We start from the raw sequence: 10922 nt of genomic DNA, 5'->3' as shown, positions 1-10922 counted from the left end.
TAATGAGCTTAGTTCACTGTCATACCTGATTCAGAACAAGCTTAGTTCACAACTGTCATACCTGATCAGAACCCAAAATAATGGCTGAACTTGTGTCCTCCATCCCTCAGCGTTTACCAAAACAGTGTCTGGGTGTGTTGTTATTGTTTGATTGCAGATTGCCATCTTTAAGGCGTGCTAACATGGGTCGAGAGAGAGAGGAGAGAGAGAGAGAGAGAGAGATGAGGGAGAGAAGAGAGAGAGAGAGCAGAGAGAGAGAGAGAGAGAGAGAGAGAGAGAGAGAGAGAGATGGAGAGAGAGAAGAGAGAGAGAGAGATGAGAGAGAGAGAGAGAGAGAGAGAGAAGAGAGGGGGGGGGAGAGAGAGAGAGAGAAATAATGATGGGTAGGAAGATTTACGAGACAAGTGTGATAGAGAGAGGGAGAGGGGAGTATCCAATATTTCCCCTCTGACTCAGCCCCCACCACAAACCAGTTTAAATGAGAAACACTAACACTCCCAGTGTGGGCCAGGACTCTGTAATGGTGCTGTGTTAGCTGCTTTCACAATGTTGTGTTGTTGTTTAGGCTTCTATGTTTGTTTTATATATTTCTATATTTAGTCTCCTCATTGTGTCCGTTTACTGAAAGTGGATCTGAAATGATAGAATATGGCTGGATGTTAGCTGTGATTGAAGAGGTGGTTCTGGAGGCTCMGTATACACTACATGTACAAACGTATGTGGACACCCATTCAAATTAGTGMATTTGGCTATTTCAGCCACACCCGTTGCTGACAAATCGAGCACACAGCCATGCAATCTACATAGACAAACATTGGCAGTAGAATGGCCTTACTGAAGAGCTCAGTGACTTTCAACGTGGCACCGTCATAGGATGCCATCTTTCCAACAAGTCAGTTCGTTAAATTTCTGCGCTGCTAGAGCTGTCCCGGTCAACTGTAAGTGCTGTTATTGTGAAGTGGAAACGTTTAGGAGCAACAACAACTCAGCCGCAAAGTGATAGGCCACACAAGCTCACAGACCCAGACTACAGAGTGCTGAAGATTGTCTGTCTTCGGTTGCAACCCTCACTACCGAGTTCGAAACTGCCTCTGGAAGCAACTTCAGCACAAGAACTGTTTGTTAGGAGCTTCATGAAATGAGTTTCCATGGCCGAGCAGGCGCGCACACAAGCTTAAGATCAGCGTGTGCGCAATGCCAATGCCAAGAACTTGATTGACCTGCACAGAGCCCTGACCTCAACCCCAACGAACACCTTTGGGATGAATTGGAACGCCGAATGTGAGCCAGTCCTAATCGCCCGACATCAGCACCCGACCTCGCTAATACTCTTGTAGCTGAGTGGAAGCAAGTCCCTGCAGCAATGTTCCAACATCTAGTGGAAAGACTTCCCAGAAGAGTGGAGGCTGTTATAGCAGCAKAGYGGYGACCAACTCCATATTAATTCCCATGAGCATACTATTGGTCATGTGGTGTATGWAGGGTTTTAAARGGTTCAGTCCGCTTATAGAGGGTTTTATGGGAGGGAGTAACCCCCTGTGGTTTTTCAACAGTTGGCATCCTCCAGCTGTCATCTAGGTTGTCCGAATATGCCCCCTGCTGAGGCTGCAGACACATGTAGACGATGAGGCAAGGGCACACACACACACTAACATTCCTGAAGACTTCACCACAGCGACAGGCACACAAACTTACACAGAGACATTKATTTAATGAACATTCTCTTCCATACACACCATGCATAGTTGATACCTTTTCCAGATGATATTGCAGTTAGATGAAAAGGATACAGAGTAGCGAGCGATAGATAAGAGAAGCAAAAGCGATTGAAAAGTAGCGAGGGAAAAATGGGTAGGYAGGGATASAGAAGGAGGGATAGAGAGTTGGAGGTCTATTGATTAGTGAGAYGCGGAGCTTCCCTGCTGAGAGTAATCAGCTCAGATAATCACTGGATGAGGGGTCGCCAAGGAAACATCTCCACGACAGCGAAGTGGAGGGGCTAGCTAGACACACGACATGTTACTATGTTACTACACTATATCTACTACATGTCTGCATAGTATGATGTACATATTTTACATTTGCCTCTCTCTTACCTATCTGGTTCACTATCTGGTTCAGCTGCATAGTGGTGTGTTGAAGGAACATTCTACTGATCTGCTCCCTCTGTGTCTCTGTCTTTCCTCTGAAACACCTTTGGGAAGAACAGGACTGGATTTTCAATGTGTCAAATCAAATCCTATTTCTCTGTTTCTCTCTCTCTCTCTCTCTCTCTCTCTGCTCTCTCTCTCTCTCTCTCTCTCTCTCTCTCCACTCTCTCGTTCTCTCTCTCTCCTCTCTCTCTCTCTCTCTCTCTCTCTCTTCTCTCTTCTCTTCTCCTCTCTCCCTCTCCCTCTTTCTCTCTCTCTCTCACTCTCTCTGTAAGGTTATCCAAGGGCTTCCCTTGATTAGGCTGCAAGGCTTGTTCTGGCTGGGATGAGCGAATGTCTTTCTTCCTTCACTGACATACATATTCATCAGATTCCGGCTGGCTGTTAGCCCTACGCGTCTCCACACAGTGATCCACATAGGACTTATTATAGGTTTAGTCTATCCTTCATTTATGGGGATTTAAGAATCATGATCATGGTTGTGGTAACTCTGGGCTGCAGGGAATGCAGGCAGTGAGTTGAGTTACGCTTTAAAAATGGCAAGGAGAGTAGAGAAGACGTCTTAAAGTGGCTGCTGCCCGCTCGCCATTACAGAGATGATGTCATGCAGCACCGAGAGAGTCATTGGCATCTTCACAAACCCTGCTCCACTACAGATGTCCTGGACTTAAGTTGGGAGATGGGTGTGACAGAAATGCCTCTGCCCTTCCTAGCAGGACTTATTTACTGTATGTCAGAGGGCAAACGTATGTAGATATTGGTAAACTTTTATCATACTGAATACATAGCCCATCCACATAGGAACCTCTGAAATCTACACTAACACTGGAGTGTGGTGTATGTGACTGGATACTGTAACAGGCTGACAAGGTGTCATGAGCTGGGATGAAGATGTAAACCAGGTCAACTTGAAACAATTAGAGTCCAGCTTTCTCTACTCTCTGATCTTATTCCCCTCTGTCTCTTCTCTTCCATGCCCCATCATCTCACTCTCCATGCCCCACCATCTCTCCATGCCACCACCTCTCCATCCCACCATCTTCTACACTCTCCATGCCCCACCACCTCTCCATAACCACCCACCTCTCCATACCACATCTCTCCTCTCCATGCCCCACCACCTTCCATGCCCCACCACCTTCATAAACCACCATCTCTCATCTCTATGCCCCCACCACCTCTCCATGACCCACCACTCTCATAACCCACCATCTCTCCATCTCTCATGCCCACCACGCTCTCCATAACCGCCCACGCTTGCTCTATAACCCTCCATCTCTCATGCCCACCACCTCTCCATGCCCCACCACTCTCATAACCCACCATCTCTCCATCTCTCCATGCCCCACACGCTCCATGCCCCACCACCTCTCCATGCCCCACCAACCTCTCCATACCACCATCTATCCTCTCTCATGCCCACATCTCTCCATGCCCCACACTCTCCATAACCACATCTTCATCCATCTCTCATGCCCACCACCTTCCTCCATGCCCCACCACCTCTCCGCATAACCACCTTTCTCCATGCCACCTCTCCATCCCACCATCTCTCCATGCCCACACACACCTTCCATCTCTCCATGCCCCACCAACCTCTCCATGGCAACCCACCACCTCTCCATGCCCCACCAGCTCTCCATCCCACCACCTCTCCATCCAACCCTCCATCTCTCCATGCCCACCATCCTCTCCAATCTCTCCATGCCGCCACACTCATCCATCTCTCCATCTCCACACCTCTCCATGGCCCACCACCACCTCTCCTCATGCACCACCTCTCATATCCACCACCTCCATGCCCCACCACCTCTCCATGCCCCACCACCTCTCATGCCACTCTCTCTCCATGCCCCACCATCTCTCATCTCTCCTGCTCCACCACTCTCATGCCCCACCACCTCGCATTCATGCCCACACCTCTCACTAATGCCCACCATCCTCTCCATACCTCCAGCCACCACTTCTCCATCACCTCTCCATACCCACCATTCTCATCTCCATCTAATCCATGCACCATCTTCTCCATCTCCCTCCCCACCATCTCCATGCCCAACCTATCTCTCATACCCACACTTCTAACCTCCATCTCCCATGCGCCACCATCTCTCCCCTCCACCTCCTCCATCGCACCCCCATCCACCTCTCCATGCTCCATCTACCTGCTCCATGCCCAACCACCTCTCCATACCTCATGCCATCTCCCTATCCCCAATCCTCACTCTCCATGCCCCACCACCATCTCTCCACCCCATCTCTCCATGCCCACCACTCTCTCATACCCACTTCATGCCCCACCAACCTTCCATCTCTCCATCTCTCCCATCTCTCCATCTCACCATCCTCCATCTCTCCCCTTACCTCTCCATCTTCATCTCTCCATCTCTCCACCTCTCCATCTCTCCATCTCTCCATCTCTCCATCTCTCTAACTCTCCATCTCTACATCTCTACCATCTCTCCACTCTCTCCACTCTCCACTCTCCATCTCTCTACTCTCACCTCCACTCTTCCATCTCTACTCTCATCTCCTCCTCTTCTCTACCTTCTCCATCTCTCCATCTCACACATCTCTCTCCGCTCACCATCTCTCCATCTCTCCATCCACAATCTCTCCATCTCACCATCTCTCCACTCTCCATCTCTCCATCTTTCATGCCCCAACACTCTCCATTCCCATCTCTCCATTCTCCATCTCACCATCTCTCCATCTCTCCATCCCATCTCTCCATGCTCACACACTCTCCATCTCTCCTTGCCCCACCATTCTCATCCAATTCTCCATCTTCCTGCCCCCACCTCTCAATCTCTCCATTCTCCATCTCTCACCTCTCCATCTCATCATCTCCATCCATCCTCACCACTCTCATCCCCATCTCATCTCACCTCTCCATCTCTCCATCTCTCCATGCCCCACCACCTCTCCATCTCTCCATCTCTCATCTCTCCACCTCTCCATCTCTCTCCCATCTCTCATGCCCACCACCTCTCCATCTCTCCATCTCTCATGCCTCCACCACTCTCCATCTCTCCATCTCTCCATCTCTCCATCTTCCATTCTCACCATCTCTCATCCTTCCATCTTCCATCTCTCCATCTCATCTCTCCATCTCTCCATCTCTCCATGCCCCAACCACCTTCTCCCTCTCTCCATCTCTCCATCTCTCATCTCTCCATGCCCCACCACCATGCATCTCTCATGCTCTCCATCTCTCATCTCACCATCTCTCCATCTCCTCCATGCCCACCACCTCTCCTCTCCATCTCTCCATCTCTCACCTCTCATCTCTCATTCTCCAGCTCTCCATCTTCCATCTCTCCACCCACCATCTCTCACCTCTCTCTCCATCTCTCCACCTCCCATCCTCCATCCTCCACCTCTCCATCTCTCCATCTCTCATCTCCATCTCACATCTCCTCCATCTCTTCCCATCTCTCCATGCCCACCACTCATCTCTCCATCTCTCCACTCTCACCTTCTCATCTCTCCAATCTCTCCAGTTCCATTCTCCATGCCCCAACATCTTCCACTCTCCACCTCTCCATTCTCCACCTCGTCCCCCCACTCTCCACCTCTCCCATCTCTCCATCTCTCCATCTCCATCTCCCATCTCTCATCTCTCCATCTCTCCACCTCCCATGCCCCACCACTCTCCATCCTCCACTCTCCATCTTCATCTCACCATCTCTCCATCTCTCCATGCCCACCTCTGCATCTCTCCACTCTCATCTCACCATCTCACCATCTCTCACTGCTCCATCTCTCATCTCTCCATCCCACCTGACTCCATCTCTCCATCTCTCCATTTCCCATATCTTTACTCTCCACCTCTCCATCTCTCATCTCACACATCTCTCATCTCTCCATCTCTCAATCTCTCATTCTCATCCCCACATCTCTCCATCTCACCATCTCTCCATCTCTCCATCTCTCCATGCCCCCCCTCTCTCCATCTATCATCTCTCACCTCCATCTCTCACCTCTCCATCTCCATCCTCTCTCTCATGCCCCACACCTCTGCCATCTATCCATCTTCCATCTCTCCATCTCTCCATCTCTCATCTCTCCATTCATCTCTCACCTCACTCTCCATCTCTCCATCTCTCCATCTCTCCATCTCTCCATCCCACCACCTCTGCATTCTCCATCTCCATTCTCCATCTCTCCATCTCTCCATTCTCCACCTCTCCATCTCTCCATCTCTCCATCTCTCCATCTCTCACCTCTCCACTCTTCCACTCTCTCCACTCTCCATCTCTCCATCTCTCATCCTCTCCATCTCTCCATCTCATCTCTCCATCTCTCCCACCTCTCCATCTTCCACCTCTCCCTCTCTCCATTCTCCATCTCTCCATCTCTCCATCTCTCACCCTTCCATCTCTCCATCTCTCACTCCCATCTCCATCTCTCATCTCTCCATCTCTCCTCTCTCCATCTCTCACTCTCATCCTCACCTCTCCATCTCTCCATCTCTCCATCTCTCCATCTCTCCACCTCTCCATCTTCCATCTCCACTCCTCCATCTCTCCATTCTCATCTTCTCCATCTCTCCATCTCTCCATCTCATCTCTCCATCTCTCCATCTCTCCATCTCTCTCTCTCCACTCTCCATTTCCATCTCTCCATCCCACCTCTCATATCTCTCATCTCTCCATCTCATCTCTCCATCTCTCCACTCTCCATCTCCTCCATCTCTCCATCTCTTTCACCTCTCACCACGCATCTCTCCATCTCTCCATCTCTCCATCTCTCATCTCTCCATGCCCACCACCTCTGCATCTCTCCATCTCTCCATCTCACCATCTCACCATCTCACCATCTCTCCATCTCTCCAGCTCTCCATCTCTCCATCTTCCATGCCCCATCTCTCCATCTCTCCATCTCTCCATCTCTCCATCTCTCATCTCTCCATGCCCACACCTCTCCATCTCTCCATCTCTCCATTTCTCCATATCTTTATCTCTCACCTCTCCATCTCTCCATCTCACCATCTCTCCAATCTCTCCATCTCTCAATCTCTCCATCTCTCCATGCCCCACCATCTCTCCATCTCACCATCTCTCCATCTCTCCATCTCTCCATTGCCCACATCTCTCCATCTCTCCATCTTCCACCTCTCCATCTCTCCACTCTCCACCTCTCCATCTCTCCATCTCTCCATGCACCACCTCTGCATCTCTCCATCTCTCCATCTCTCCATCTCTCCATCTCTCATCTCTCCATCTCTCTCATCTCTCCATCTCTCCATCTCTCCATCTCTCCATCTCCTCCATCTCTCCATCCACACTCTCCATCTCTCCATCTCTCCATCTCTCCATCTCTCCATCTCTCCACTCTCTCCATCTCTCCATCTCTCCATTCCATCTCTCCTCCACCCTCTCATCTCTCCATCTCTCCATGCCCCACACTCTGCATCTCTCCATCTCTCATCTCTCCATCTCTCCATCTCTCCACCTCTCCACTCTCCATCTCTCCATCTCTCCATGCCCACCACCTCTGCATCTCTCCATCTCTCCATCTCTCCATCTCTCCATCTCTCCATCTCTCCATCTCCACCTCTCCACTCTCCATCTCTCCATCTCTCCATTCTCTCTCATGCCCACCACCTTCCTTCTCCATCTCTCCATCTCTCCATCTCTCCACCTCTCCATCTCTCCATCTCTCCATCTCTCCACTCTCATCTCTCCATCTCTCACATCTCCACTCTCCATCTCTCCATCTCTCTCTCTCATCTCTCATGCCCACCACCTCTCCATCTCTCCATCTTCCATCTTCCACCTCTCCATCTCTCCATCTCTCCATCTCTCCATCTCTCCATCTCTCCACTCTCCACCTCTCATCTCTACCTCTCCATCTTCCATCTCTCCATCTCTCATCTCTCCATCTCTCCACTCTCCACCTCTCATCTCTCACCTCTCCATCTCTCCATCTCTCCATCTCTCCACCTCTAAATCTCTCCATCTCTCCATCTCTCCACCTCTCCACCTCTCCACCTCTCCACTCTCCATCTCCACTCTCCATCTCTCCATCTCTCCACTCTCCATCTCTCCATCTCTCACCTCTCCACCTCTCACCTCTCATCTCTCCATCTCTCCATCCTCTCCCCTATTCACCTCTCATCTCTCCATCTCTCCAATTCTCCATTTCTCCACCTCTCCATTCTCCATCTCTCCATCTCTCCATCTCTTCACCTCTCCACCTCTCCACCTCTCCATCTCTCCATCTCTCCATCTCTCCACTCTCAAATTCTCCATCTCTTCCATCTCTCCATCTCTCCACTCTCCACCTCTCATCTCTCCATCTCTCCACCCTCTCATCTCTCTCATCTCTCCATCTCTCCATCTCTCCATCTCTCCATCTCTCCACTCTCCAACTCTCATCTCTCCATCTCTCCATCTCTCCATCTCTCCATCTCTCCACTCTCTCCACCTCCATTCTCTCCATCTCTCCATCTCTCCACCTCTCATTCTTCATCTCTCACCTCTCCATCTCTCCATCTCTCCATCTCTCCATCTCTCTCTATGGATTGTTAGCATGATGATCAGCATTGATGAATTTGTTGGACAGTTGGTTGGACTTATCTAAGTACCAGAGTGAGGAAGTGAACTTCCCAAAGATTCACTTCTTCAGATACTGGACTTGGCATTACTGAGTTCCACATAGTTTGCCTTACAACCGAACTGGCAAATAGTCCTGTTTTCATCAGGATTACAACATTTGAGTGACGTCAGTGCAATTATTATGACGTTGAGGGAGCATTCCAAGACCGAGGTCTGACAGTGTTTTCTCATCACTGTGTTTCCAGTGAGGAGGGGGGCAGAGACCCAGGCTTCTTACAACATCAAGCCCCCCTGCACTTGCAGGGACCAACCAGAGAAATAAAATTATGGATTTGGGGAAATAAATCTTTTTGGACCTGTTTTTAGAGCCCTCGATGGTTCTGGTTTGCGTCCGTCCTTCTGTCTGTGGTTCAGAACAGAACCGGGGTGAGCAGAAACAGATGGGCCTGCTGGAGCTCCGCCAACTCAAACAGGACCTCTTCGAGCAGAACAAATCCAGAAATATATATAAATAAATATGAACCAGCATGACAATATCCAGGGCTGGGGCCAACACAAATATAGACGTTATTCTGGATCCCCTCTAGGTCACTGGTGTGGAGAGTAAATAGAATGCAGTCGTCCCCTGTTTTCTTTCCTTTCACTCGATCTCCCTTTTTTCTCATCTATTTGATATGGTTCCCTCGTTCRGCATCATTCGCTAGTATTTCGTGTCTTCATCTCTCAATCTCTATCCCTCTTTCCTCTCCTTGGTCATAATCTGTTTTCCCTCTCTCCCTCTGTTCTCTCCCGTTACTGTGGTGTGTCAGCTGGGATGTTATCCATTTTGGAGCTGAGGTTGGTTCCCTGCTTCTGCGTGACATTTTGAAATGGTTATGCTCAGTGTGTCCCCTGTGGGCCCCCCTAGGCTCCATCTGATTCCACAGCTGCCTCTCCTCTGGTAACTTATTAAAAGCTGGAGAGGAAACAGGTGATGGGTCCTCTCTCTCCAACTGACTTCAACACAGTTCTTATTAAGACATGAGCCAAGTTGACAACCATATCCCCCTGAAAAAGGTGTTCGAATGGACCAATCCTCTCTGGATTTAATYGAGACTATCTTGTGGGTCGTTTAGTGGCACAGAGGAGTTGGTTTGTTTGCATGTTTATTTATATGGCTGAGTACATTACAAGGATGAAAGGAGGAGGGTGAAGAAGAGGGAGAATGATAGACYAGCTTGTTTCAAGATATTCRGTGTTTATTTCATATGGGCTGAATACATGGCAAGGAGAAAAGTGAGTGATTGCAAAAAAGGGGAAATGAGACACAGACATGTTTAAACATCAGTAAATAGCTGGAGACAGGAGAGTGTGTATGTGAGAATGTTGGGGGTGAGAAAAAGAGAGAATCAAAGGACTATCAATCAAACTTAATATTCTCCTCTTTTTCTCTGTAAACACTCACAGCTCTCATACACACTCAGAATGGGACAATCACACTGTGTAGTCAGCTGTTAGAATGATCAGAAACTCTTCCCTTTTCAAACCTTTGTCTCTCTAGAGAGTAAAAAGGTAGAAAAGCTGAGGGAAATGTGTGTGCGTGTGTATGCGTGTCCTTGTGTTTTATGTGTGTGTGTGTGTGTGTGTGTGTGCGTGTGTGTGTGTGATTTTCCTGGTTGAATGCATTAGCGTCCGTCCTGTTCTCTCCATCGCAGTAAGGGGATTACATGACTATTCATTAGAGAGTCTTTGATAGGTGATTGGCCACGTAGTCAGTCAGCTCTGCTCCTCTCAGATCTATAGAAGCAGGCCAGGGACTAATGGATGAAGCTCACAATCCCTTTCTCTCCTATCCCTTTCTCTCCTATCCCCTTCTCTCCTATCATCCCTTTCTCTCCTATCCTTTTCACTCCTATCCCCTTCTCTCCTATCCTTTTCACTCCAATCCCCTTCTCTCCTATCATCCCTTTCTCTCCCATCATCCTTTTCTCTCTCATCATCTCTTTCTCTCCTATCCCCTTCTCTCCTATCCTTTTCACTCCAATCCCTTTCTCTCCTATCCCCTTCTCTCCTATCATCCCTTTCTCTCCCATCATCCTTTTCTCTCTCATCATCTCTTTCTCTCTTATCCCTTTCTCTCCTATCATCCCTTTCTCTCCCATCATCCTTTTCTCTCTCATTATCTCTTTCTCTCTCATCATCACTTTCACTCTCATCATCCCTTTCGCTCCCA

The 10922-nt window shown here is 49.2% G+C and overlaps 1 long non-coding RNA gene across 1 annotated transcript; it reads right to left on the bottom strand.

Moving 5' to 3' along the window:
* Positions 1–5082: 5082 nt before the first annotated feature.
* LOC139024944 (uncharacterized) lies at positions 5083–8485 on the bottom strand. The gene is made up of 3 exons (XR_011476340.1): positions 8430–8485; positions 7997–8079; positions 5083–5100 (listed from the first exon to the last, which is right to left on the bottom strand). It is a non-coding gene; the product is annotated as an uncharacterized lncRNA (long non-coding RNA).
* Between the last annotated feature and the right edge of the window lie 2437 nt (positions 8486–10922).

The sequence above is a fragment of the Salvelinus sp. IW2-2015 genome, unplaced genomic scaffold, assembly GCF_002910315.2.
Source record: "Salvelinus sp. IW2-2015 unplaced genomic scaffold, ASM291031v2 Un_scaffold2051, whole genome shotgun sequence".
NCBI classification, from domain to species: domain Eukaryota; kingdom Metazoa; phylum Chordata; class Actinopteri; order Salmoniformes; family Salmonidae; genus Salvelinus; species Salvelinus sp. IW2-2015.
The sequence above is the reverse complement of the archived record's forward strand: the minus strand, read 5'-3'. Positions and strand labels throughout refer to the sequence as shown.